The sequence below is a fragment of the Myotis davidii genome, unplaced genomic scaffold, assembly GCF_000327345.1.
Source record: "Myotis davidii unplaced genomic scaffold, ASM32734v1 scaffold72, whole genome shotgun sequence".
NCBI lineage: Eukaryota > Metazoa > Chordata > Mammalia > Chiroptera > Vespertilionidae > Myotis > Myotis davidii.
The window spans coordinates 232,253-238,493 of NW_006284618.1; the positions used below are offsets into that span (position 1 = coordinate 232,253).

Genomic DNA, 6,241 nt, shown 5'->3' on the forward strand with positions numbered 1-6,241 from the left:
GGGAGTTTTCTTCCTGAGCTAAACACCTCTCCATCAGTCACCTCTCAACAATATTTAGACGCCAGGATGTCTGTGAGGTGTGGGTGGTGAACGTACCGGAAGTCCTCCTGCAACATCGAGTTACGTGGGAAGGTTTTCATTGTAGTAAGAAAACAGCCATGGAAACTGCCAGGTATGGGAACACTGGTGTGCCCTACAACTGAGCAAAGGGTCTACGGTTGTGGCCTGAGTTTACGAAAGGGCTGTCTTTCCTTCTACTTTCACAGGAGCCTGCCTTTCTAGGAAACACGGCGTTGCTATGTAGTGGTATTTTCGTGTAGTAATACAGGAAAAATGCACAGGAAGAGCTGGTGGAGGGCCAAGAATGGCATGGAAATGCGGGGTGGGAAAAAGTAGGATTGTAGCTGCGAAGAACATTCTTTTGGGCTAATAAAGCTGTTGTAATGATCATGACCTGCATATCATTTTCCAAATGAACAACTGTAAACCTGCTTTTGCCTACCCCTGTATGGCCAAAACCTGCTGGGGAAAGCAGGCTAAGGCAGGGAGAGTAGAGCCCCCCCCCTCCCATCCCCGGCCTAACAAAGCTTTTTCTGAGCCTCAGTCAGCTGCTCTTCCTCTTCTTCAAGAACTAGCCTGGTAGGTAAACACCGCAGGGAGGCCAGTTTCCACTCAGCCCCGAAGACCCCTTTCCCCGAGAGCCGTGCAAATGGGGAGACCAGACGTGTCCAGAAACTAACTCACGGAAGGCAAATGATGTGAGCTCAGTTCTGAAGGGCAGCCAAGCCCCGGAGGGTGCAGTCAGTGAGACGGGGGTAGCAGCAACTAACACACATGGAGCACCGACTAGAGAGCCGGGCACTGTGCTGAGCCCTTTGCACGTGGATTATCTCATTTCGTCCTGAACAGCCTAGGGAACAGGGTCACTCACCCCAACTGTACTAATACCGCTCAGGGCTACACGGATTCACATCGAATGGTGCTTTTCACTGGCGATAACTAGCTCACGCCTTCCAAATCTAAAATTCCACCCCGTGTTCAAAAGTCATGAACCACAGACACAGTTTTTAAAAAAACCACATTCAGCCTGCCGTCGTGGCTCAGTGATTGAGCATCAACCCATGCACCAAGTGGTTGCCGGTTTGATTCCTGGTCAGGGCACATGCCTGGGTTGCAGGCTCCATCCCTGGTGGGGGCACGCAGGAGGCAGCCGATCGATGTGTCCCCTCTTCTTTCTCTCTCTGTAAAACTCAATAAAAAGATCTTTTTTTTTTAAAGTAATGAACTTCAGACTCAATTTTCTAAAAAATATTTAAAGCTTTCTTGGTCCCCACTAAGAAAGTCCCACTAGAACAGTGGTTCTCAACCTTCCTAATGCCGTGACCCTTTAATACAGTGCCTCATGTTGTGGTGACCCCCAACCATAAAATTATTTTCATTGCTACTTCATAACTGTAACGTTGCTACTGTTATGAATCGTCATGTAAATATCTGATATGCAGGATGTATTTTCATTGTTACAAATTGAACATAATGAAAGCATAGTGATTCATCACAAAAACAATATGTAATTATATACGTGTTTCCCAATGGTCTTAGGCGACCCCTGTGAAAGGGGTCTGGGAAACACCCCTGTGAGGTGCTTAGCTCACAAAGGGGTCACGACCCATAGGTTGAGAACCACTGCCCTAGAACTTCCCATTGCACACAGTGCGCCAATCCACGGTCCATAATTAATGCAGCACCTTAATTGGTCACAAGGTCAATGGCATAATCCGGATGTGACTGGGTATCAGCACAAGTGAAGGGCGTCTCGTTACTCCTGCATGAGGGGAGGGGAGAGAAAACCCCACGCGATTGTAATCCATACATTCACACACAGGAGCTATTTCTGCCACAGCACACTGGCCTCCAAAGACAGGTAACATCAACCATTTCGTTTTCTTTGTTCCAGCAGACACTTGAAATAAACTGGCTATTGAAATGTAACTGCAACACCGCATTTTTCTAGCCATTTTACCTTCAATGAGAATACAGTGTTTTGTTATGTAAGTGAACGCGGTGATATAAGCGAAGGGCCTGACGGGTACAGCATCTGCGGAACAGTGGAGAAAGGCCCTGCTTCCAGGGGTGACCTGGGGTCATGTTCCCTGTTAAGGTCTGGCCCCGTTCCCATGACATATTTCCTTGTGATCCTTCTGAGTGTCCTCAGATATGTTTTATCTTAGGGGATAAAGCAGTAACACATTTATATCACATAAAAATGAACATAGCGAACACTTGGAGGCCTATTTCTAACATTCAAGCTCTTAAAAATGTGTATGTTCTGTGAATCTAGAATTGCTTCTTTATACCCTAAGGAACTAATCATGTAAAGATGTATGTATAAGAATACTTGTCACGGCATAAAACAACTAAAAACCAGATATAATCCATCTACCATGGAAGAAACATTTAAATAAATTATGGTACTATCATATAACAGAATACTATGGGCAACAATTAAAACTAATAATACGTTTCTACTGATGTGCAGAGATGATCGTGATATATTGTTGACCAAAGCAAGCAAGCTGCAAAGCTAAATGCAAAGTATGACTATATTTTTGGTAAAGACACATATTACCCAGATAAAAGACCAGGGAAGGAAGACTGCAAAATGCTAACTTTTTTCTCAAAAAGTCTAGATGACAAGGAATTTTTGTTCTCCTTTAACTGTTCTGTGCACGCAGTAAAATTTTTTACAATAAGTACAAACTGTCTTTTGTGATAACACACTCAGTAAATATTAATATTCATTCCATTTCTCTAAAATTCACAGTCATGCCAGGGCAGCAAGGGGGCAAATGGGAAGATAGTTCTTGCTTTCGTGGATGCCCAAGGCATCAGTAACTAAACATAGGGGACAGGTCTACCCTCGTAATCCCCAAACACAGCTCCATGGGTTGTAACAACTCCACTGAAATGCTTACGTACTTTTCTCAAATTCCTCCAGTTTTCTAACAGCTTCATCTCGTTCTTGCCTGATCTTGTCACACTGAAATGAGAAAAGATGACAAGAGTGAATCTTGATCATAAGTCTGGAAAGACAAGAGCAAACTGATAAACAACAGCAATTTTGTGAAAAGAAAACCAAAATTAAAAACCTTTAAGAAAGCATGAGTGGTCGCACAGTATTTGTACTGCTCAACCAGCCTGGTGTTTGGACCACGGTATCTGGCCTATTTTCTCGGACCTTCTAAGACAATGACTCACCTACTGCTCCTGATCACCTAAGGAACCGACCAATTGAACATCCTTAAGCGGAAATATATTCATTCTTGAAGAGAATAGTCGTGCCTCTTCTTACGTAGGTAGTTTGCAAATCCAGGGGACACCCCATGCACCCACAGGTCAGGTTCCCTGAAACTGGATGGTTTCACATATCCAGAACAGCGGTGCACAATGGGAAGTGGCCACGACATGAAGTGACCACCCCATGAAGATAAACCGCTGCCACGTGCCCTGTGCCTCTTGCTCGAGAAAAAACCCACCCTTGTGACCTCAGAGTTCTAAACAGAAGGCAGCACGTAAAAGGAAAGAAGATAAAATATTCCGCAATGAGCATGTGTCATTGACATCAACGAATTTTTCTTTTTAAAAGGCGGGAGGACTCATCGAAAAGTCTTTGGGAGGTAAGACCATAAAAGGAAAAAAACAAAACAAAACACATACCCAAAAAACTACTAAAGTGTGAGGACCTTTCAGGATATCTGGTACAGAAACAACTATTTAGTACTTGAATAGGCCCTGAAGGTATTAATGAATTTTTTAAAAAGCCTAATATTCATTATGAGGACTAAATTCACTTTACCCTGAATTTCACAAAATCTTTTAGAAAGATTTTTATCCAAAATGTCTAAAACTTTAAAAAGTGAGTTTAGCTATTAGAGTGATAATTAAAATTTTAATTTTGTGGGTTACTTTAAGAAGAGAACCATTTGAATAAAACACAACTTCATACTATATTTTAATCCTACTATGCCAGATAAATAGATTGGGATTTCATGCCTTTGGATATTTCAAATTTCTATGGCAAAAAAAATGATGCCACTGATAATGTGAAAAACCCAAATTAAAATCGTGAGATAGTCTCATTTAACAGACTGGCAAAAAAACTGAAAAAGTCTAATACCAGGAGCTGGAAACTCACCTACTGCTAGTGGAAGTGTCAACAGGCATAACTACTTCGGAAAAAAAAAATGCACCCACCCTATGTATGACTCAGCAGTTCTACTCCAGGATTCTATTAATGGAATCTCTAGTAATGTGCACAAGACGACATATACAAACATGCCGAGAATGTATAGTAACAATAAGTCATGGTATACTCATATACCATACTGTGAAATACGCAGTGAAGATGAATGACCTGGAGCTCTATGTATCAACATAGGTAAACATCAAAAGCCATAATGTTGAGTAAAAGGAATTGTGGGATATATACCAAATGATATATTAACACACAAACACTTGATATTTTTACACTATATGTATGTATATATATATTTCATGATATATATGGCATATATAAAATATAAAAATACAAAATAGAAGAATATACAGACAATATTTATGAAAAGATAGGGAGGGGAAGGAGACTCTGGTTGGACAACAGAGGCAATATTCAAAAATTTTATCTGCAGCATTCTTTATTATTTAATTTCAAAAAAATAATTTAATTCTGCATTTGCATATCTGTTGTGTTATTCACTGCACTTTTCAGTGCTTTTAAAGTATTTTTAAAATAAAAATAAAGTTGAGAAGCAAACAATTCAGTTTTCCTCTTTGGTCTCTCAAGAACACAAACTTAAAAAAAACCACTGGGTAAATCCACTCTGACTAGAGTACACGAAACAAGTACAGAGTGCTAAATTAGCAAAGCTGTTTACTACATCCTTATCTTAAAGGAGAAGGCATACAGTAGTCCCCCCTTATCCGTGGGGGATACACACCAAGACCCCCCAGTAGATGCCTCAAACTGCGGATATTAGTGAACCCTATATGTACTATGTTTTTTCCTATACATAGATACCTATGATAACATTTAATTAATAAATTAGGCACAGTGAGAGATTAAGAATAACTCATAATAAAATAGAACAATTATAACTATATATAGTAAAAGTTATATTAATGTGGTGTATCTCCCTTTATCTCCCCCCTCCCTTTCTCAATCTCTCAAACTCTCTGATAACCCATCTGATAAATCAGAGGGCCACTAAGCAACTCACGTGTGGGTAGCATGCCCAGCATGGATACGCCGGACAGAGGGATGACTCATCCCAGATGGGATGGAGCGGGACATCAGAAGAGTTTATTGTCCTACTCAGGATGGCACACAAGTTAGAACTTACGAACCGTTTATTTCTGAACTTTCCCATTTAATATTCTCAGACGTTGGTTGACCCTGGGTAACTGAAACCTAAGAAAGTGAAACCACAGACAAGGGGGCACTATCTTTCATTAGGTTTTCTAGTGAAAACAAAATTGTATAATATAGTTTCTAGTTCCAACTTAACAAATTTACTACATTTATTGCATGTGTGTGTGTGTGTGTTTAAAATTCTAAACACTGCCTGGCTCATGGGTTGAATATCGACCTATGAACCAGGAGGTCACGGTTCGATTCCCAGTCAGGGCACATACCCGGGTTGCGGGCTCGATCGCCAGTAGGGGGCGTGTAGGAGGCAGCCAATCAATGATTCTCTCTCTCCCCCTCCTTCTCCCTTCCTCTCTGAAATCAATAGAAATATATTAATTTTTTAAAAAGTCACCAACTGTCATCACACACAGACCACCAATGCAGCTCCCACTGACTGGTCCTTAGGAACACATGGCAACCCGAGGTAGGCTTATTCCAATGCCCCACAGGAAGGTGTTATGCCCATGTGTCAAGCAGCAAGGATGGACCGGCTTCCGGCACCCATGCTCTCTGCTCAAAAGGTGCAGGGAGAAGGGCTTTGCTTAGTAACAGGTCTCAACCACACAGTCGTATTCTGACCTGCGAGTGGCCCATTTCTATAGTCTAGCGAGGTGCCTGTGCACGCACCCCAGGGTCTTCACTGGCAGATTCAGACGCTGTCCCCCAACCCCAGCTGTGTTCTCTCAGGGGTCTTCATGTGGCCTGGCTTTCTATTTTCTACAACCACATTAGGACAGAACTGGCAGCCACAGAATTCACCATCTGCTATGATTACTG

The 6,241-nt window shown here is 41.8% G+C and overlaps 1 protein-coding gene across 1 annotated transcript in view; it reads right to left on the reverse strand.

Annotated features, from left to right (window-relative positions):
* The window catches only part of SHTN1 (shootin 1), a 95,398-nt gene that overhangs the window by 68,084 nt on the left and 21,073 nt on the right, over nt 1-6,241 (reverse strand). The window contains exon 4 of the mRNA XM_006754949.2: nt 2,977-3,037. The gene's annotated coding sequence lies outside the window, so the exon portion shown is untranslated. The remainder of the gene's footprint in view (nt 1-2,976; nt 3,038-6,241) is intronic.